Source organism: Pinus tabuliformis, chromosome 1_1 (assembly GCF_031772625.1).
Source record: "Pinus tabuliformis cultivar Carrire ecotype Pingquan chromosome 1_1, CPIR1, whole genome shotgun sequence".
Classification (NCBI taxonomy): domain Eukaryota; kingdom Viridiplantae; phylum Streptophyta; class Pinopsida; order Pinales; family Pinaceae; genus Pinus; species Pinus tabuliformis.
This window is the reverse complement of record NC_142297.1, coordinates 121,340,489-121,364,688: the sequence shown is the minus strand read 5'-3', so window position 1 is coordinate 121,364,688 and position 24,200 is coordinate 121,340,489.

The window sequence follows — 24,200 nt, the reverse complement described above, 5'->3', positions numbered from 1 at the left end:
AATTTAACATCTAGTTTGATCAAAGATTCTTTATTTTTAGGGCTATCAGGAGGTGTGAGAAAGCTTTCCTCTTTCCCTTTGCCTTTTGAGTGGTCATGGGAATGTGACTCATCTTCTCCTTTGTCTTGCTTAGAGCCTGATGAATCTTCATCCTTATGTTTTCCAAAGTCCCTACACATTTCTTATACCATGGACTTTATGGCTAGGAAACTATCTATGAATTGAGGGTCTGGCCCCATAGAACCTTCCTCTAACATTGTCTTCCAAGGACAGACTCTCCCAATTTCAGGATTAGTTTCGACCAACTCTCCTTCTCCTAATTTTAGCTTTGATATAGTTAGCATTCAACAACTAAACCAACACAAGCTTGTCTAACCTTAATAGCCTAAAGATTTGATACCACTTGATCTAAAAGTCACCCTTGAGTGATCTCAGTTAAGGAATTATTAAATGAAGGTATTACAGACTCATGTGCTGGTGTGTGTCTATGTTATTTTAGGCAACGGATCGATCAGATTGCAAAATACACAGACATTGGAAGAATGGAAAATAGTAAGAGGAACACAGTAAGCAAATGCAAGAACATAACAGATTTAATAAGAAGTTCATCCTATTCTCCAGGGCTACATCTTCGGTCCAGCTTTTCTGTGGTGGCCTTATTTTATTATGTCTTCAAACCAAAGTTTTTTTTTTTTTTTTTTTACAATGAGGAGCTCAATTAGAGTCTCCTGAAACAGATGATGCTTGGTAGGGTGGTTCTTGGATTCCCCAAGCCACTAGAGTACACAGACTCTTTTCCTTACCAAATCTTTACCTCTCTAGTCTTTAATGGGAGAAGCCCAATGTGGTGCTCAATTCCCGATAGATCCTCTCAAGGATTTCTTGAACCTCTCAAGCTTTTTGTCTGCTCGATGCTTCCTTAGGTCAGCTTGGCTCTTTGTTTTCTACTTTTTTCTTTACTATCCCTTCATTGCTCTCACTCTCTCTATCTTCATTATCTTCTTCTCTCGTCTTCATCGTCTTGTTCTGCTCTCTATCTGTTCATGGCTTAAAGCCAATTTGTCCTTGACTATTCAATTCCTCTTCCACCCCTTCGGTTTGCCTGCTGTTGTTCGTTTGGAGTTCCCTGCCTCTGCGTCATCGCCATCGTCCATAGGGAAGTGGCCACTTGTCCTCTCACAAACTGCGCCAGCTCTTCCTTGACAGTTCATTAATCCAGTTTTACTATGGAATGACTCATCCACCAACTCAGCGGTCAAATCAGACTTCAAACTTTTATGTCGCAGCTTAATTCCCCTATTAAATCTGGTTTCTCCATCTGGTGCAATCTCCGCCGTTAGATCTGGAGCCCCCAGATCTGACGTTACTCGCCCATTTCGCGTGGTTGACTTGCTCGACCGTTAGCGTGCGATGAGCAGCGGTTTTCTCTCTCATCTGCCAGACATGCGTCGAGCACTAAATGGAATCGTTTAGTTTTAGCCAAATTTGCTTACCGCCCAAGGGTGCCCCTGATATACCGACAGTTTTGGAGCACGGGTCTCGCCTTTCACCTTAGTGCTTTCCCCCTGTTTCCCAGCTTCCCATGTGACCGAGCACTCAGGGCCTTTCCTTCTCGAGGGGTTTACCCAGCGTTGCACGATTAGTGCTCAGAAATGGCCTCTGTTTCCCTATCTGGGCTTCCCAAGTGCTAGTTTTGCCTCCTGCGCAGACTCCATGGGCCTCGGTTAGCACGCATTGACCGAGGTCCTCATTGTTCCTTGCTGGCTACAATCTGCCACTATCCAGAGGTCTTCCTGATTGCTCTGTGTTCATAAATTTGAAGTTTGTCCTATCTTGATACAGTCATGGCACTTTGAAAATCTTCATGGATCCAATTCGAATCAAATACGCACGCGGACCATCCCGTACATTGTATTTATCTATTAGTCGCATCTAACACTTCCCAAAATGCATGCACATCATTCTCCTACATTCACGCCAGTCCTCAAAGATTCCTTGGCGCGTACCCCACCACCTCGCAGGTGCGGCATGCAGTACCCACTTCAAAGCCACGAAACATTGGTGTTCTGGCACCTCCATTACTTCCGTCGATACGCAGTGCAATGATATTGTCACCATGTTACAGTTGAGTGTGGTTACCCCATGTAACTGGCTCTGCCTTAGCTCTATTTATTCATCTAAATCTGACATACAAGAGCTTTCGTGCTCCCATGAGATTCGTCCATCCGTGGTGGTATTTACCCAATCTTGCTCTCACGCAGTTATCTTATAGATGCAGTATAAGTCATTGTCGCTTTCATAGTCACGTGCTAGCTCAGTGTAGCACGATCCCTCAGCAGGGTCCAAAGGTATCACTATGCACAGAGAGTTCTTCTCAAAAATCATCTTATGCTTTTTTAGGTTAATCACCCTATTCATGTCAGTGGCCCAATTGGTTCCTAAGAATGCGGGGTAGGGATTGTTGTCATCAACAATCTCTATCACCTCAAAGTCGGTTAGCTTGCTCGCTCCATCAATATCCCCTATGATTCCTTACAATCGCCCCAGGGGTATTATCTTTTGTTGGTTCGCCAACAAAAGGAACTGTCAGGACCGGAATCTACATAGAGATGTCTGATGTCATATCATTGGAATCCAACTAAGAAGGAAATTGAAGGTTGGTTGGATAGGTGAATCCATGAGTTCACAGTGTAGGAGAACAAGAATTCATGACTAAAAAAATAAGAGTGGTTAGACTACTACCTGTACAGAGAGACCCAGGAAATTCTCTTCACATCCTTCCCTACTGAGCTTTACGAGTGGATTGCGAAGCTAGTAGATAGCCAAGGAAGGTGCAGGCTCGACAGTCATATTGTGTGGACCCCAGAGTCAGTGCACAGATTGGAAGCATTAGAGGATAATATCGTGCATGCTATTGATCACAAGCTTGATCGGATTATAGGAGGATTCATTACTGAGTTTGCAGTAGACACTACGGTAAGCTACAACGAGGCTGAGCAATGCTTTCTCAAAGGACCATGAGGTAAGTACGTTAAGTCTCTGAACACTTGGATTAAAATACTACTGTGTGAAAAGCGGATTATGTGAATACATTGATGTTCAGGGTTACAGGAAGTGGGAGAATTTACATAAACGAAGGTAGTGTAGAACTAGAAACTAGCCCCTTGACTTCACCTCCACGAAGGGATGAGGAAGAGCTTGCGAAGGTCTCATCAAGAAGTGTGATCGATTTGCTAAGGCAGAGGATCCCATGCATACCACCCCCACCCACACCACCACCAGCTTCGCTGCCTTCACCCCCATCTTCACCCGTACCACCTCCTCCACCCCCGTGTTTTAATATGGCAAGCTCGATAAAGTTGCATGTGTTAAAATGAGTGGGAAATGAAGATCTAGACTACTTTTGGTTCATGGTAAAAGTTGCATGGGAAACGCATGGAGTGACGAATGATAATATCAAGAAAGCAACGCTAGTTAGTACTCTGCAGGATCACGTTCTAACCTGGTACATTAAGAACTCTAGTGATCACTCGAATATAGGAATCGTGGCTATCCAAGCTGCGCTAACTAGGGAGTTTAGCAGACCAAAGTCAGAAGCACAGTTAATAATTGGGTTCAAATAAATTACAATGCTACCAGGCCAGACTCCTTGGGAGTTGGATCAAAGGCTAAAGTGCATGATTCGCGAAGCTAATATGACCTTGACATATGGACCATCACCGAGAATGGTTTGTAGCATCACTATCACCACATTTGAGGAACGCACTATCGCAGCAAAGGTTACCAACTCATGTCGAAGCCCTAGAGACCGTGATGAGGCTACATGAGACCCCCATACAGGATACTAACTTTGGAATTTAGTAGATCCACGTGCAATTGAAGAACCTATGCCTTGAGATGCAGAGTCTGAAATAGGAAAGGACAGTTCGACCAGAAGTGCACGAAGAAGTGTGGTGCATAAAATGTAAGGCTCAAGGACATGACAAGGACCACTGCCTGGTATTCGCGAATTATCTCGTAGGAGGAGGACCGATGCTGGTAAGGCTAGAAGCACAAGCAGGACTGAGCACGGCACCTGCTTTGTGGTGCACGATTTGTCAAATAGGAGGAAAGCATGTTACGGACAATTGTCATCTATTGCGAAAGTACACGCAGAATTCGCAACAATCGTTCCGTAATTTCTGTATACCAGTGGGACATGATGAGCACACCTATAGAAGTTATGAACTAATGATGGATAGAACTACTACTACAGGGTTCAGGCTGAAACACAGTCCTTAGACTAGGGCGCAGGGATGGCGTGGGCCAGATTCCAGGGGCACGGATGAGACCGAGGTGGAGGAGGACCTAGGAAAGGTCGCGGACAGCTGATATTCTACAAATGTGGAGGGCCAGGACATTATTCCAGTGATAATACGAATCCAATGCATCCATCCAACGCATTCATCATGTCTGTATTGTACCTTGTTTGATCATGAGATGGAGGATTGTCTCACGCTGATAGCTAGGTTGCGCGATAAGGGAGCACTCCAACCTCCCCCGACTCAGAACCTGCAAATGATGAGGTCTGAGCCGCGCGAGGAAGATCCAAATGTAAACATTGTGCTCCAAAGTGGGATTATGACAAGAGAGGATAAAGGAAAACAACTTGAAGATAGTACTTGGGTTCGCAAGGCTCTGATGAAAGAACCAGAGTTTGATTTGGAGTGCACTAAGGAAACCTTCATGGAAGCTAGGAAGAGCTTCGCTGATGCCTCCACTTCAGGAAGCAAAGATAGATCGGAGTCGGAAATGGACCCATCTATGCTTATGACATTCCTAGAAACATGTATGAAGTTACTACGCGACAGTAAGGTGGTAAAGGGACTATAAGAACTCATTAATAGATGCGCTGGGGTCACTCCAGGAGAACCGTGCTTGGTCCGGAAGATTGGAAAACGCAAGACAAGAACAAGAAGAGAAATGAGGCTAACTATGCAGATTGGTGAATATGAGATGGACCAAGTAATTTTGGATCTAGGATTGGACGCAAACATTCTGCCAAAGTAGACATGGGAGCACATGGGGAGACCTACGCTGCAGTGGTCTCCTATTTAGCTACGCATGGTGAACCAACAAAAGATAATACCCCTAGGGCGATTGCAGGGAATCACAGTGGATATTGAAGGAGCGAGTGCACTAGCCAACTTTGAGGTGATAGAGATTGTCGATGACAACAATCCCTACCCCACGCTCTTAGGAATCGATTGGGCCACTGACATGAATGTGGTGATTAACCTGAAAAAGCGCAAGATGATTTTTGAGAAGAAGTCTCTGCGTGTAGTGATACCTTTGGACCCTGCTGAGGGATCGTGCTACACTAAGCTAGTGCGTGACTGTGAAAGTGATCATGACTTAGACTGCATCTACAAGATAACTGTGTGAGAGAAATACTAGGTAAATCCCACCATAGATGGATGAATCTTATGGGAGCACGAAAGCTCTTGTACGTTGGATTCAGATGAAGAAATAGAGTGATGGTAGAACTGGTTACATGAGGTAACTGCGTTGAATTGTAACATGATGACAAGATCGATGCATTGTGTTTCAATGGAAATGGGAGATTTACCTACTTATGACGGATTAGGTGAGATAGATGCTTTCTTGGATAGATTTGAGAGAGAGGTGTCAGAGAAACAATGTTTCGAAGCCTTGAATTGTGTACTACATGCTACACTCACGAGATGGTGGGGTATGCACAAAGGAAACTTTGATGACTGATGCACATGTAGAAGGATGATGCGCACATGGTTTGGAAAGCCTCGAGTATGATTCATAGATAAATATGATGGGTAGGATGATCCGTGCATGCATCTGGCTAAGTGGACGCAAGCCTATGGGGAAAAGCCACAACCAGAGTGGGTGCACTTGTTCTATCACACTCTTGACGTTATACCGATGAACTGGTATATATAAATTGAGCTTCGCCATGGGACGAATGAATGGGATGTTCTACGCGAAGGCTTTGTGATGAATTTTAACTTTGAGGATGGATGGGAGAGTATTAATGAAGTGCTACAAGAAGTAAAGGCAACCATCTTTAGAATGCCACAGTAGCTGGTAGCATTGACTCAGCCTGACTAGGTTGCCCAGTTAATTTGTGCATTGGAGTGTTATAATGTAACTATTGAGGAAGAGGATGAAGATCCTAGGAACCTTGATATTCGAGAGACATAAGGCCAACACGAGGTTCAAGGAATAAAAATCAAGAACCCTGACATAACCGCACCAATAAAGACTAAGCAGGTAAACATTGGTACAGAGGCGGAGCCTAAATTTTCAAATATTGGGGACTATTGGGATGCCACGACGGTAGATAAGGTCATCGAATTACTCCGTGAATATCAGGACTTATTCCTGACCATTCGCGGACTTAATGGGAATACTCATAGACTTAGAAGTAATTAGGATCACGTCAAAAACCGACATGAAGCCAGTGAAGCAGAGACCATATTGCTTAAATCCAAAGTACAAGGAGAAGGTCTGTGTAGAGTTAGATAAGATGCTCACGATAGTCATTATTGAGCCTGTCAAGGAATCTGATTGGGTAAGATTAATGGTAGTAGAGGAAAAGAAATGGAAGGATGAAATACAAATATTCGTAGATCTCAGAAAATTAAATGACGCGTGCATCCATGATCCATTCCCAACCCCGTTCACAGATGAAGTATTGGATAATGTAGGCGGTCAGGAGGCATATTCTTTCACCGATGGGTTCTCAGGATACCACCAGATCAAGATCGTGTCAGAAGATAGGAGAAAGACAACCTTTGTGACGGAGTGGGGTTGCTTTCAATACACTGTCATGCCGTTTGGATTGAAGAATGCTCTAGCTATCTTCTCGCGCGTAGTCGTTGCAGCGTTCAAGGAGTATATTCATAAGTTCTTGGAGGTCTATTTTGATGATTGGACTATCTTTGGGTTAGTTAGGAACCATGTAGCGAATCTATGCTTAATACTGGATACATGCTGAAGATACCAAATTGCACTCAACCTAAAGAAATGTATGTTTCTTGTTACTTTTGGGAACCTGTTGCGACATGTGGTTTGTAAATAGGGGCTGATGGTAGACCCCATGAAAATTGTGGTAATTCTGAATTTGGAAGCGCTGTGGAGTGTGAAACAACTGCGTGCTACTTTGGGGCACACTAGGTACTATAGAAAGTTTATCAAGAGTTATGCTCAGATCACCGCACAGATGGAAAAAATACTAAAGAAGGATGTCACGTTTTGCTGGGACAATGACTGTAAGAAAAGCTTGGATATATTGAAGCGGAAGATGGTTTCTGCACTAATTCTTGTCTTCCCAAACTATAAGAAAGAATTTCATGTTCATGTTGATGTGTCGTGTATAGCGATGGGGGTCGTACTTACACAAGAGGGCAAAGAAGAATTGGATCACCCTATCGCATTTGCAAACTGCAGATTATCTAAAGTGGAAAAGAACTACTCCACCACTGAACGCGAGGGACTAGCTATGTTGTATGTGCTCCAAAAATATCAACACTATTTGCTAGGGGGACACTTCAAGATTTACACAGATCATTCCGTGCTAAAATACTTTGTCAATAAGCCTGTGTTGGGGGGGCGCATATGCAGATGGCTCTTATTGTTCCAAGAATATGATTTTGAAGTTGTTGTGAAGCCTGGAAAGTTGAATGCGGGCCTAGATCACTTGTCGTGCATTAAGACAAGGGAGGAGCTGACCAATTTGGAGGAAGGACTACCCGACGCAAAGCTTTTTGCTATGCGTGTAGCAGATGGACACTTTGAAAATATAATCCACTTTCTAACAACTGGAACTGTGCTGAAAGGTTACTCTATCCAGCAAAAAAAGGAGCTAGTGGTGCATGCGACAAACTTTTCTGTCATCGTGGGGAATGTTGAGATACTGCGAAGGTATGTACCAGAGTTTAAATGAAGCAGTTTCCTCGGGGATGCTCATGGGGGCCCCACAGGAGGTCATTATGTAGGAAGAGCAACGGCACAAAATATTCTCCGCGCAGGGTTGTGGTGACAACCCTTCATTAGGATTCCAAAGCACATTGCAAGGCATGTGATGTATGTCAAAGAATGGGAAAGTCGTCATGAAGGGATGAGATGCCTTGGAATCTGCAAACAACATTGTAGCCCTTTGAAAAGTGGACGATAGATTTTGTAAGACCAATCAAATCGTAAGAAAAGATAGGCGCGACATATATTATTACTACGACTGAATACCAGACGCGTTGGGCAGAAGCGCAGCCAGTAAAGGAATGCACAACTGCGATAGCTGTGAAGTTTCTATTTGAGCATGTACTGACATGATTCGGGTGTCCAAAGATCTTGATGAGCGATCGCGGTACACATTTCCTGAATGGGACAATCAATGCGCTGACAGAAGTGTTTCAGGTGTATCATCAGAGAAGCACACCATATCACCCACAAGCTAACGGGACCATAGAAGCATTTAACAAAGTATTGGAGACTGCGTTGACAAAAGTATGCAATGCATAGCGAAGCGATTGGGACTTGCATGTCCTCGCAGTACTATGGGCATATAGGACAACATGCAAGAAACTCATGGGACAAACACGCTTCAGGCTGGTCTATGGAGTGGAAGTTGTAATGCCGTTGGAATATATCATGCCTAGTCTGTGCATAACAGCACTCACAGGCATGACCAACCGTGAAGCCCTAGAGGAGAGGCTCGCACAATTGGAAGAACTTGAAGAGGAATAGTTTTTGGCACGATTTCATTAGCAGGTACAAAAGCAACACGAAAAGGCATGTCATGATAGACATATTAAGTTGCGCACGTTTAACATGAATGATTTGGTGTTTTTATACGACAACAAGTTCGATAAATTCTCGGGGAAACTCCAAATGCATTGGCTAGGACCATATGTTATTAAGGAAGACACAGGGGGTGGCGCGATGCAGCTGGTGAAGCTAAATGGTGAACTCTTCCTCGGAAAAGTAAACAGTAGTTGATTGAAGCCTTACACAAGTGGCCCCTCCATTTGACTAACAGAAGGAGATACAACAGGCAGTTGCTCAGTGTGCTGCCGACCTTGTAGCGGTCCAAACAAAGTTGAGAGGTCTTCGCGGGAAGATATCCACACCGACAGATTGACTCGAGGTCGAGTCACGATGTTTGTGTTGGGGGCTTGTTGGGCACGGGATCCCCCAAGGCAAGTTTTGGGACTTAGAGCCCAAGTTTTGACTAAGTCTAATGTAAAGACTCCGCGATGTGAGGGCGCAGAGCGCGAAGATTGTAAAAGCATCAGAGGGTTGTCAACCCTCATTTTTATAATGTAATGTTGGCTTGAGAGATCTACCCATGGTCCGCGGACCATGGGATTGTATAAATAGAGTGAGGCTCTAAGTTTTAAAGAAGAAAAGAATGAATGAAATAGATGAATAACAATGAATTGAGTTTGATCTAAGTATAGGGTGAGTCGTTTGGTCATAGAGTAGGAAAAGGCTCTGTAGCTGAATGCACAGAAGCCTAGTAGTCCACAGCTGAGTGCGTAGGGGAGGTTGAGTCTGTAACCGATGAAAGCGATAATAAAGAGAAGTTTTACATTATTTCTGTGTATCCTTTCTTGTCTTTCGCTTTGAAGTATATTGGGCATGGATTGTAAGGTTACTGTTTATTTGTTGCACGAACTTATGAATATAATGAATAAGTGAATATAATGTAAAGTATATGTTAATGCGAAAATAACTAAATATTATAAGAAGATAATTAAGATCCATAGTGTAACTTGGGGATATAGCGCAGATCGCTACTCTAGCAATGTGAAAGCTCCACAACCCCTGGTTAGGGATACACGAAGGCGAATACAACAGGGTGCGAATGTCTCACAGGTCAAGAAAGTGTGCGAAGTAACCTACACGAAGGTATTCACAGTTGGACTACATCGACCCCTTAGACATCTCAAGGGTGCGGAAATCTGGTTCCAACATCCCTCCATACTGCTTCGGGTGAGACCTCAATCCGTGTTCCGTAGGCTGTTGTCGAAAGGGCCAGTAGTACAGGGATTTGTTTGACTAAATAACTTTGAACCTGGATCAGGCCCCAACAAGCCAACATATTTAGTAGTGAGTGACAACACGAACCTTGTTCATTGCATTTGTATCAAAGAATTCTTCTAAGTATATGAAATTTGTTCATTACATTGGTATCAAAGCATTCCTCTCAATATACAATTTTTTTTTGTTACATTGGTATCCAGCATTCCTCTGAATATACGAACTTTGTTCGTTACATTGGTATCAAATTTGTTCGATCCTATGACTACTCAATCGTTGCACGAAGTTGCATTCTCTGATCTTGGCCTTTGGCCATGAAGTCTTTGTCAACTTCGTTGTTGTTGCAATTAAAGTGTTTCCCTGCATAGTTTTGCAGTTTCTCCATTTTGCCAATTTGTCATTCAAGCCTTTGGCCATAAAAGGAGAAAAAATATTTAAAAAAAAAAACAAAAAGGAAAGAGGAAGTTATAAAAATAAAAAAATAAGAAATTTAGAAATAAAATATTTAAATATATATATTAAAAAAACAAAAACAAAAGTCCAATTATTTAAAAAAAAATTAAATATAAAAGATGAGTAGAACAAAAATAAATAAATAAATATATTAAAAAATAATAATAATAATAATAAAATTTATTAAAAAAATTATATATATATATATATATATATATAACCAAAAAAATAAAAGGAGAAAAAACAGTAAACAACAGTAGGCACCCCGACCCCGAGTTCTAACCATCAGTCGAAAATACTATTGCCGCCCGAAGGCCATCCTACATAGCCACTCATCCACGATGTCACCATTGAATCCACTGACCAACTAGTGTCGTCGATAGATAGGCAACCAGTACTGTTGCCACTACAACTGAATATCACCGCAACTACCCTGTTTGACTAACAAATAGACCAACCATTGTTTTTCAACCTGCATGCAGCTATTTGTAGCGCCACCATTCGACACTCAACACTAGAGCCAACACCGATTAACCACTTCCCTAGTCGCTATTCCCTATCGACCAATCGTCATTGCTCTCTAGCCGCATGCAGCCTACACAAAGACCACCACCGCTTCTTATTGCAACGCCTCCTGAGTTCTCTGTAACCACCACCTGATATCGTTTCCTGTGCAGACACAACCTTCTGACACCAACAATTAATCTGGATGCTACCAAGTCAATTTGTGTATGTCTCTGCTTTTTTCCTTCCATTGCAAGCCACTATTGCGTCCCTCGCCCACAGCCCACAACCTGGTTAAACCAAATTATTTTGTTCCACCATATTGGTCGTTGTACGTAACCCAATTTGTCGTTGCCATCCGCTTATGCCTCTGCCATCGAGTTTGATGTACTACTGATTGCACCGTTAATACCTATTTTCTAAAACCATTACGTTGTCCATATAGTAACCACCTTTGAACTTGTTGACATGGTAACCATTGAACTAACCGATAGGGAATTAAAAACCCTTCTACAGTCTCGTTGAAAAGGTCCTAAAATCATTCTGAAAGTTTCAACTGTGGAGCGACATGACTATTTTAATAGTCATTGTTAGTATATCATTTACCACATTAATGACCAATAATTACGATGGGTTAACAATCTAAAGGTTAACTAGCAAGCAATATTTAAATCTACCAAAAAAAAAATTATAAAGGTTTAAGTTAGAGAGTATATATGGAAAAAATAAGTATAAAGGATATTATAAAAATAAAAAGGAAATAAAAGGCTATATTTTATAGTTACATAATAAGCGAATGGGAAGTGAAGTGAAGTTGAATATATTCAATTTAAAGTGGTTATTATAATTTAAAAAACACAACTAAAAAAGGTAATTATACAAAAAGAAAATCGAAAGCATTTAAATATTTGAAGACTAAGAATGGAGTCTAGTTTGGAAATAAAGGAAGGAAGATTTATAGAAACTTCACACAAAGCTACTCCAATGCTATTGAGAATTAAAGGGAATCTTGCAGGAAGAGATATTATTTCTATCTCTCTTGCCAAAAGAAAAACTTATATAAAATCTAACCTTGCTAACCAATTGGTGATCCCTGAGTCAAATGTAATTGAAAAATTAGACCCACTGGGATAGAAAACAATATGACATAACTGATTTACAATTAAACGTTGGGTATTATACTATTATATTGAAATTCTATGTTCGATCCCTGTGGGAGGATCAAGGTGATATTATTTTTGGTTCATCTTGGATGGAATCACTAGGATTTTTTATCCTAAATATGAAAAAAGAAGTTTTGACATTTTCCTACAGGAAGAAAAAAATGAGACTGCAAGACAACACATTGAATTTAGATTCAGTAACACCAGAAGACGTAGAAGATATTTCAAAAGTGATTTTTCAAGAAAGTAAAAAGACACTACAAAATATGCAAAGATAAGTTGAGAAAATCACCGCTAATAGAAATAAAGAAGTTTCTCGTTTAAAATACCATAGTGAAAAATTACTAACGCAACTTAAGAAACTTAAGAAGGATAAGAAGTCGTTGGAAAACAAGGTACACCACCATATTGAGAAGGAAGTGTCGAAATCTTCAAATGTAGAAATTCAAGTTGAAGAGGAAGGAATGACTATCAAACCAATGAATATCACAACTCAAGAAGAAGACAAGCTAGTTGAAGAAAAAAACACTCAAATGTTGCAATTCAGGCAATGGAAATTCCAAGTGAAGATTCTGTAACCAACCCAACAACATTAAAACGTGAAGTAAATCAGAATATTGCCAAACACATGATAAGGGAAAGACAAACCAAAATAATTCCTTATCTACATCTAAATCACAAAAACAAACATCTCAATTAATCTGTGTATCCATATCACTCATAACATAAACAAAAAAATTATGTTCTGAATAAAATTGAAGTTTCCACAATTCAGTCCAATTCTAACAATTCATTACTAGTTTTTAGTAATCAAAATATTCTACAAAAGATTGATTTAAGATGGTCATATCCCTTCTCAGTTTGACAATTTTGTTTATCACTCAGAGGATCTTATCATCTTGTATCAACAAAGATGACAGATAGAAGAATTCCAAAAGAAGTGAATATACAAATACAAATAATAATTGATATGTGTTGTCCACAATGAGATTTAAAGTCTAAGCTTTTTGAAGAGGAAGGCAATGTTATGAATAAAATATATACAAATAATAATAATAATAATTAATTAATAGTAAATAGGCATGTGCTAAAGACATGGCCTTTTGTGAAGAGGTACCTTCCTAGGTATATCAGCAGGCCCTCACCCTCATTTGTAATATCATCTCATATCTCATATTTTGTACTTCTATTAATTAATATATTATTATCCTATCATGGATATTTACATATACCTCTTGTGCATATGAACCTACATTCTTCTGAGTATACGAACATTGTTCGTTGCATTGGTATCATAGCATTCCTAGGAGTATGCAAACTTTTTTCGTTACATCTTCTAGGGGGACATGAACAATCATAAAGACATGTATTTAGGTATCAAAAAATATATTTACTCTTGATATTATGTATGCAGGTTTATGAGCAAGTTTTGTATTCATGATTTAACAACATTCAGGAAAGATGTTATTATTGTTAGCTGATAAATATGTTGTGACAACATTTGTACAATTAGTTTATGGTGACATATATTTGTTTTGGTGCTTGTGGATCTAGTTTGAGATATTGTGAAAAGTGGCCCACATTAGTTTGAAGGAGGGGGGTTCCTCCATTGAGGTTGGTGCCTCAATCAGGTTGAAGCCTTTTGCAAGTGGATGCTTGCACATTATCTGGGTTGTTGCCTCAATCAGGTTGTAGACTACGACAAGTAATGGTTTTCACATTTTGTGGATTGGTATTTGCAAATTTATTTTTGGGGATTGGTGCCTCTAGCAGGTTGGTGGCTGTAAATTTATGTAATAAAAAATGAAGATGATACAAAGAGTTTTTCGTTTTCTTTGAGAAGGGTTTCCATGTATATATGGTGTTCTCTTATGATGACATAATCTTTTTCTTTAATAATATAGGTTTATGGTTATAATTTTGATTGATTGGTAAATTATTTAAATTAATGAAAATTTTCCATTACCTCGATTCATCCCTTGTCTCAAAGTAATTCTTATTCTAACAGAAATTGTTTATTTCCTTGAAGGATTTTGGTTCAAACACTATACAAAACATACTCATTAGATCTTGCATTCACATCAATATTGTGATTTGTGACGACTGCACTTCACAATACAAGGTCTATGTGTGGTAATTGGCTTGGAAACACAACACTATGATAAGAACTAAACACACACAACCATGACCTTGACTCAACCTTAATCATCTTGAAATTTCCAATTTTTTCGTAAGCTTGGCAGGAGCTTTGTACTCAATTTATTTCAAAAAGGGGCAAGTTACAACTAGAAATCAAATTTTTAGGTAGCCTCAACCAGCCTAGAGGGAAAGGAAATCTAGATAAATGTTTTTTAGATTAATCACATTTTCAGGATTGGGTTGATGTTTCGAACCAACTAATGTAGTTCATCCTCAAGACAAGGTGGAAAAAATCATACAATCGACATGAATAAATAGTAGGGATGCATCATTGTCTAGGGTTAAAACTAGCCATTGAAAACTAGTCATTAGGGACTAGCCATTGGAGATTAGGTAGCTAGATATCCTAAAAAAGGGAGAATACTTAATATTTATTAGTTGTGAATTCTATTTAATTTTTATTTAATAAAATATAAATTAAGAAGGAAGAGAATTAATAAAGATAACCAATTGAGAGATGAAAAGAGGGGAGAGGAAGGAATAGTAAAAAGGGGAAAGAGGGGGAGGAGACAAGAAAATCATAAAGAGAGGGCCAGAATCCAACTCCTGCTAAGCTTCCAACCATTATCTTTGTTGATATTTATAGCAGACCTCTCAATTTCGATGGCCTACCTAAGTTTCTTATAGTGGAAATGATCAAATCTAGCAATGACTTTGGAATCCTCGATATAGACATGGTGCTTGTATTTCACCACATGCTCAGCTAAGGTTGATGAGCGAGAATGATTGTGCCTTATGTCTGCAGCGTGCTCATGGATCCTCTGGTTAGTTGAATGACCCGTTTCTCCAATATATGGAATAACGCATGAACATCGAACCAAGTAAACACATTTCATGTCCTTTGGGTCTATAGGGTCTTTAACCGAACCAAGAGAATTCCTAATGGTTCCAAGAGATTTGAACGAAGATGAAACATTATTCCTCTGAAGAATATGGGAAATCCTATCAGTGGTCCCTTGAATGAAAGAGAGATGAACCTTGGGGATAGAATCAGAATGAGTAGTTTTAACTCTAGGTCCTTTACAGACTTTTTGAAAGGCCTTGAGGCTCTGAGTTTTGCTATACCCATTATTCTTGAAAACCTCAAGGATATGAGATTTCTCTTACTCCAAGTGGATTTCATCATAGATTATTGGAGAATGGGTAGCAAGGGTTCTAAGAACACTGAATTTATTAGCAGGGAAATCATGAGAACTAGCATGAAAATATTTTCCATGTGAGTTTTTTTGAGAAAAACTTGGTGAGAAACAGAACCATCATCCATTCTAGAAAGGAGAATGTCAAGGAAATAAAGGAAACCATCCACTTCAACTTCCATCGTGAACTTGATAGATTCAGATTGGGAATTAAGGTGGTTTAGAGATAGGTCTAGTTTTTCACCGCCATGGGGCTAGATGATGCAAGTGTCATCAATAAACGTTTTCCATTTCTTCGGGCGAAATTGAGTCGAGACTAAGGCCTTGGTATCAAAATATTCCATAAACAAGTTAGTGACAATAGGGGAACGAGGTGAACCCATCAAAACCCCAAAGGTTTGCTCATAGAATTCACCCTGGAAACTGAAAAAATTTGAGGTGAGGTAGAGGCCAACAAATCTGGTAGTGTCTTGGTCAGCGACCTGACTAATGACATCAATAGCCTCTCTCGATGGGGATTTTGGTGTATAAGGAAACGTCATCAAAACTAACAAGCAGATCGCGAGAGTCTAGCTTCACATCACTCCATTCTTTAACAAAGGATGTAGAGTCCTTAACAAAGGAATCAGTATAACCCACAAGGGGCTTAGGCTTAAGAGCTAAGAATTTGGCCAGAAGATAAGTAGGTCCACCTATTGTGTTAATAATAGGTCTTAGCGGGGCCCCATGTTTATGGATCTTAGGAAGGCCATAAATTCTAGGGGGGACAAGATTGCTTTCAAGGATATTTTAGGCACGTAACCGCATGATATTCCATCCAGAAACAAAATAGTATAAGCATGTCAAGAAATTCTTGATATGACTGAGTGTACTTATACTTCCTATACTCTAAAAAACTGAAAATATATAGTATAGTCTGTAGTTGTTGCATATATCAAAATACAAAAAAAAAGATTAAATCTTCATGATACAAATTGTCAGATGAATCCATGGGAGAGAGATCCTTTGCACTAGATCCTCGAAGCTCATTTTGCATGATACAGGGAATGTGTTGTTCAATGTGTCTAAGGCATCCATTCTTCTTTTGAAGATGAAATTGAATCTGTTGCAGAACCTTGTTGAAATCCACAAGTCCTTGAGAAGTTGAGGGTGAGCCCGAAGGGATCTGTATCAACACCTTGGCTAGTACATTTTTCATCATCTAATACAAATGTATAGTTTTCTTATACTAAGAGGATCGACTATGAGAGTGACCGGGATCTGGCACCAAGGCTTTCAAGTCTCCCAAGTAAATTTTTGTTTCAGTAGCTTTTCGATTTAGATAAGCTTCCCACCTGGCTATGAGCCAATGCACCTAGGATGAGATGCCCTCATGGTAAGAATGGCGGTGTCTCTGATTATTGGAGAGGTTGATTTCTGACCTCGTCCTCTACTGAAATCAGAATTGGCTTGGAGGCCCTCATGGGTTTGCCTCTGAGGCTTGTCATGGCTATGGGAACCCTGAGCTTCTTGGCCCTTCAGTGAGGCAGCATGAGCTGTGAGCAATAAGAACTTAAACCTTTAACAATAGTGGATTCAGACCAAAATGGCCGGCTCAAATTTAGCCTACCAACGTGAATCTTACACTTCCTAGAACCACTGAACAAGAAAACATGTCACGTAATCAAGGCTGGAGGCCAAAAAATAGTAAGTTAACCAATGTTTTATCCCTTAGCAAGCAGCGAGATGGGATTGGAGTAAATCCGGGAACCTTAAACCATGCCACTAACCCTGTCATGAGTGACTAAGGGAGAATATTTGAAACAAACAAGAAACGAGACAGAACCATATAAACCCAGAACCATGAAAACATTCAACTAGAGAAATACCAATGCCATCGCATCAAGGACTCGGACAAAGAGAAGACAACGAATAACTTAGGTGCCTCTCCCAAAGAATTCCCATGCGTGAAAGAAAAATACCATAGAAAATAGAGACAAGAGTACATAATATAGATAAACCCTCATAAAAATCATCAATTTCCATCCAAAAACCTCGGTGATGCATCCTTTGAATCTTAAACTTTGGAACATAGTCACTCCTCCAAGAAACAAGCATAATTATATGACTATCCATCAGAGCGAGGCATCAAAAACAAAAACTAAAAACATACCCAAAGAGAATGACCAGAGCGAACTTAAAGTCAACAATCACTCGGTAGAAGACCACGAGGAGCGTCACCCTAGAACCTCGGCTTGCCACAAACTAGATTGGATCCAAATTTCCTTTGCAGGCAATAGAATTACTAACCTCAATAACAAAAAACAACCAGAGAACCCCGATGTAAAACTCTCTGTACCACCTTCCTCAATCGCATTCAATACCTCCATGTGTGAACCCACCACTCCATGTGACTTACACATGTGGAGAGTGGTAGATTGTCGCCCATCGACCATAATCATTGCAAAATGGTGTTTGCGGGTCCCGATACTTCCAGCTCATAGCCTGATCGGGGATGTTGGTCCATATCTTAGTTATACTATAGGATTTCTCTAATATGTTGTTCCATAATAGCATTTAGAGAATTCAAATCCTCCTCATAGATTGCGGTGGTCATGCAATCTCCAAAGATCGGCCCTCGAAATGCCAATTTTAGTTTGATATCAATATATATAAAAGTTACAACAAACACAAAATTATTATTAATACTTATTAATAGAATAAGAGTCTTAGATATTAATAAGTATCTCGCACATATACTATTAGCTAAATTAAATGACATTAAAAATTATTATATTAGACATGCGATCACTTAGACTTTATTAAATAAGAAAATAATTACATTGAAGACTTCATACTAATACTGACAAAAATTGAAGAGAAAAAACAATGGAGGAGAGGACTTGCTCTTCTCACTATTACAAATCACTTAAATAAGATTACATTGGAAACTTCAGCAATAAATGACTGGAGTTAAACTCGACTTAAACTGGACTAAGTGAAACTGAACTGAGACACTTGGAGGAACAATTATGACACCTAATAGGTGGTTGGGATTAGATTCTCCAATACTCCCCCTTAATTACAACCACATAAAATTCAATTAAGATACCTGCTGGTCTATGTCTCAACTAGGTTTACAATTTAAAAATTGACTTCAACTTTTCTTCTTCTTTTTTTCCAGATCCTCTAAATTGTTTTAGCATTTTGTTCTTGTTGTAGGATTCAAATTTCATTTTCTTCAATTGTTGGTGCAATTCTTCCATAGTTCCATATTTTCTAAACAAGTCTTGGACTTCTTCAAAAACCGATTTGTATGTGGGCTGTTGCCACATATTATCTTCATTAGTGATGTTTTCATCATCTATTTGTTGCAACATATAAAAACATATTTCTTCAGGACTCTAATACCTGAAAATTTCATTGATTTGATTGTCATTGATGTTGTCTTCAACATTCATTTCTACAACTTCTATGCAGACCTCTCTAGACATGGTGTTGCAAGCCATGCTACAAGAAAATCTAAATATTCTTCATAATCATTCTGTGTACCTGCACACTGGAAATCAATAGTAAGTTTAAAAATATCTATAGAACCACATTGATTCTGTTCCTTGTGCTCTACAACGAGAGCTCCTTTTGTTGCACTTCCAACTCTGCTTTTGCCTTTGCCTCTGTTTTCTCTTCGTGGACTTCCTTTTTTGCCACTTCCTCTATTTATATCTTTGTCTCTCTGGCTTCTTTACTAACCTGTGCTACTGCAAACAGGGTGTCTTCCATTGTCTCACCAAATAGCATCATGTCAATTTGATGTTTTTGTTGCATTACCTCCAACTATTCATCATTAGCCAATAATTCTTAATCAAATTTTACATCAGCAATCACTTCTCCAATGGCAGTTTCACTATCAACAGCAAGCTCTATTGCTGGATTCACTAAACTTTCATCAGCAAGCTCTGTTGTTGGATTTACCAAATCTTCATCAGCAAGCTCTATTGCTAGAATCATCAAATTTTCATCAGCAAGCTCTGTTGCTGGAATCATCATATTGTCATCAGCAAGCTCTGTTGCTAGAATCACCAAGTTTTCTTCCACTTGTGGCTGTGTATAGTGGGGTTCATGAGCATCTATGTGTTCATTCTCTCTTGCTTTTGTGACTTCTTCACAAACATCATCCACTTGTGGTTGAACAAAGTGGGATTCAACAGACTTTTCATCTCATTGTAGATCTGATGTTATAGATCCACCTTCATCTTCAACTTCTCTGCTCCCCCCTATACCAAAACACCTCTCAAGGGTATCCCATGCCTCCTTGGTTGTCTTGGCTTCTGAAATCACAGGAAGAATGTTATGAACAGATTATTTTATGCATGTCAATGCAAAGGCTTCCTTTTGTCTCTTCACTTCCAAATCTAAAAAGATCTTAAACATCTCATGTTGTCACTCTAACCTTCTTAGCCTCTTGGCTTTATCCATTTGAGCACTGACAAAATACAGCTCAACAAAAAAATTCTAAATATAACACCTATACCTCTGTAATAAACCCTCTTTTCAAACCATACGTGAACATTCTTGAAATAATGTTATCGAAGCAATTAATATTTCTCCTTCTTTTTAGAAAAAAAATGCTCACGAACCTTTTTAAGAATTCACATATAGCTCAAAAAACTTTTAATATACCCTTTAAAAACTTGGCAACTTCAAACTCATTAAACATTCAAAAAAACTACGATGAGATAAGAGGATGATATTTTGAACTAAGACTGGTTTACGTTCTTAAAAGATTCGAGGAGGCTCATTTGAATTTTAAAAACTTCGACGGCAATACCTCTTTCAGCCTGAGTTGATGCAGCTTTTATTTTTTCAATATTCCGGATAACGCGGCGGCAAGGTCAATATAACAGCCTGCTAACACCTTTGTCGACCTTGAATCACAGCGTTACTGCTTTAACCCATCATTATCTAAACTATGTAAAGAAAGGTGACTTACAGCGTTACTATTATGTAAACTGTGTAAAGAAAGGTGACTAACGCGCGTTAATCTAAAAAAAGTTTTCAAAGCATACTTTGCAGCACTTCACTTTTTTTCTAGTGAATACAATGCTGCTCTCAACGAGTCTTAGGGTCTCTTCGCTCACGTTATTGCTTTCACGAGTAGCCTTATTCAAACTCGTTTCTCTATGTGGCTATGAAAGAGTTTTACACACCTTAATCTCCTATCTTATGACAAAAATTGAAAAGAACAAAACAATGAAATAGAAGACTTAAGTCTTCTCATTATTACAAATCACTTAAATAAAATTATATTAAAAATATCAGTTAACTCAATTTAAACTAAACTAAATAAAACTAAATTAAAACACTTGAAAAAGTTTTGATACCTATCCAGTAATTGGAATAGATTCCTCAACAAATACTATCCAAATACAATACCCAAAAATAAAAACATTATATAAATTCCAACTTCATAAAATTTACTCAAAAATTTTGATGAAAGATACTCACCATAAGCCTACCATTCATGAAGCCTTAGGTTCTTCCCCAAAAAATATTCAACATAATAAATTTTTGTTCCATTTAGAAATGGAGTTTTTATCTTTCATATTAAAGAGACGATCGCATGAATGTTTGTGAATATCAAATTTTAAAGATACTACCAAACTTCTCTTCATGTCTTATTTGCTTTGTTTTTTGTTTGATTTTTATGCTCTGTTTTCTTTTAGGTTTTTATTTTCGATGTTATAAGTTTGAAGCTAAATTCATGTAAGATTTTAGATTTTTCTATACCGCCATTAGTTTCTAGATCTCCATTTAAATCACATGCAGGATTCTAGATCTTTCTTCTGCCTCTATAAATTTGTAATTTCTCTGGCCTGTTACGTAATGCAAAGTGATTTTTGTTCTCTAGTGATAGTTTTATTTATTCTATTGTTTTTGATTGAGTAATCTTGTTGTTTCTCCATTTGTCTGTCTCTGAAATTATTCTTTGCTATTGCTGTCTAAGTCTCTGAGTATAAATCTGTTGTGTGTGATGCATGCTTTGAACTAACCACTGGTATCAGAGCTAGGGTCTAATATCTACTGTGCAAGCCGCTTAGTGCCATCGCCTTACTCTGATAATGTTCATTAAAACGTTGGCTGTTACCTCTCAAGATGTTGAAGGATATGTCCTAGAAATCGGAAATCATTGCAAAGAAATAAAAGGAAAAGGATCTGTTCAAGAAATAGCTGAGGAACTAGTTGAGGAACGTTAAGGGAGTTGTTGCAAGAAACAAAAAGGCCACGGGCATATGGTGAAACGTGCCATGAAGCCTAAAACGTGGAGTTCGTAATTTTTTTTTCATCAAGCTTGCACATATACAAACCAACATATGTATGTGTTAAATGTGAAAATGTTAAAACATTATATATATTTACATAATTATATGTTGGAATTTTGAAAAGTATATTTTAAAAAGAAGAAGGAATTTTGAAAAGGGTATTTTAAAAGGAGGAAGGTCATTATTACTAAATTTTAAAGAGTAATAATTAATGTTTTATTTTAATATTTTGCTTTTGGGCATCAATATATTGAAAATAGAGACAACAGTTACAGATATGGAGAAGTTGAGCGGGGCTAATTTTCTCTATAGAAATCACAGATGGAGGATACACTGATTTTGAAGGATCAGTATTTGCCGATTGAGGGCACAACAAAGAAACCCTCATTGATGACAAATTAAGAATGGAATAAGCTAGATAGAAAGACGATTACAACAATCCGCCAATATCTAGCAAAGAATGTGTATTTCAATGTGTCTAGAGAAAAGACAGTTGAAGGATTATGGAAGAAGCTCCCTGATCTATATGAGAAGTACACTGCATCAAACAAAGTGTTCTTGATGAAGAAGCTTTATAATCTCAAAATGAAGGAGGGTGCTTCAGTTGCTAAGCACTTGAATGCATTTAATATTATTATTAATCAGCTTGCCTTTATTAAGATCATTTTAGATGATGAAGTTAGAGCAATTTTGCTAATGTGTTCTATGCCAGACAACTAGGAAAATTTAATTATACCTATGAGCACTTTAACAACTGCAGCGACCCTGAAGTTTGATGATGTCAGCAGCAGTTCAATGAATCAGGAACTGCGATGCAAGTCAATTGCGGAAAACCATGGAGGAGAAGCTCTAGCTTTAGCTGATCGTGGTAGGAGAATGGATCGAGGTCAGCAAGGGAGATCAAGATCGAGAGGCCGATCAAAATCAAGGAGAGGAAGGATAATTTTCTTTCATTGTGGCAAACCCAAGCACATGAAGAAAAATGTCGATTTTGGAAGAAAGGACAAAAGGATTAGAGACCATCTAATACAAATCACAAGTCATCTAGCACAAATGAAGGTGAGACTACTACTGTAGCCACAGATGGTGATGTGTTGTTTACTGTTTCAGTAGAGGATGCATGTGTACATACATTTAGCAATAGCTTTGTTTGGATGCTTGACTCTGGGGCATCACCATGTAACCCCATGCAAAGATAGCTTTGTTTCATATAATCCTCGTGATTATGGTAGAGTGCATTTGGGGAATAATCATTTTTGCAGTATTGTTGGAGTGGGAGATGTCTAGATCAAGATGAAAAATGGACAAGATATATTGTTGAAACAGCTCAGGCATGTATCAGAAATGCTCATGAGTTTAATCTCTATGGGACGACTGGATGATGAAGGTTATTCCACAAGCTTTGGAAAAGGAGGCTAGAAAATTAGCAAAAGAGCATTAGTCGTGGCTAAAGGACCCAAGATAGAAACATTATACACATTGAAGAAACTGATAGGAAAATCAGATTTGGCTGTTGTCACATAAGAAGGAAATTCAACAGATCTATGGCATAAATGTTTGGGTCACATGATTGAGAAGGGCTTAAAAATCCTTGTTGGCAAAAATTTATTGCCAGGTTTGAAATCCTACAATCTTGATCTTTGTGAGCATTGTATATATGGTAGACAAAGAAGGGTTTCATTCCTTAGAGGTGGCCATGACAGAAACAAAAGTGTGTTAGAATTGGTACATTCAGATGTGTTTGGGCCTTTTAACATCAAATCATTAAGAAGAGCATCATATTTTGTAACATTTATAGATGATGCATCCAGGAAGGTTTGGGCATATCCTATGAAAAATAAAAGTGAAGTGTTTGGAATATTTCAAAAATTTCATGTTGTTGTTGAAAGAGAGACTAACAAATTGCTCAAGTGTTTAAGAACAGATAATGGTGGAGAATATTGCTCAAATGCATTTAAGAAATATTGTAACAGGTTTGGCATAAAGCCTGAAAAGACTGTGCCAGGTGCTCCTCAACAGAATGGTGTCGCAGAAAGGATGAATCGCACTATTATGGAAAAGGTGCGAAGTATGTTGTCGAATTCCGGTTTGGAGAAGAATTTTTGGGCTGAAGCAGTCAGGACCGCTTGCTACCTCATAAATAAATCTCCAACTACAACCTTGGATGCCGGTATTCCTGAAAAAGTTTGGACTGGTAAGAATTTGAATTATTCACACTTGAAAATCTTTGAATGTGAACCATTTTTACATATTCCCAAAGAAAATAGAACTAAGCTAGATGATAAATCTATGAAATGCATTTTTTTGGGATATGTGGATGAAGATTTTGGTTATTGTCTATGGGATCGAGTCAAACATAAAATTATTAGAAGCAGAGATGTTATATTTAA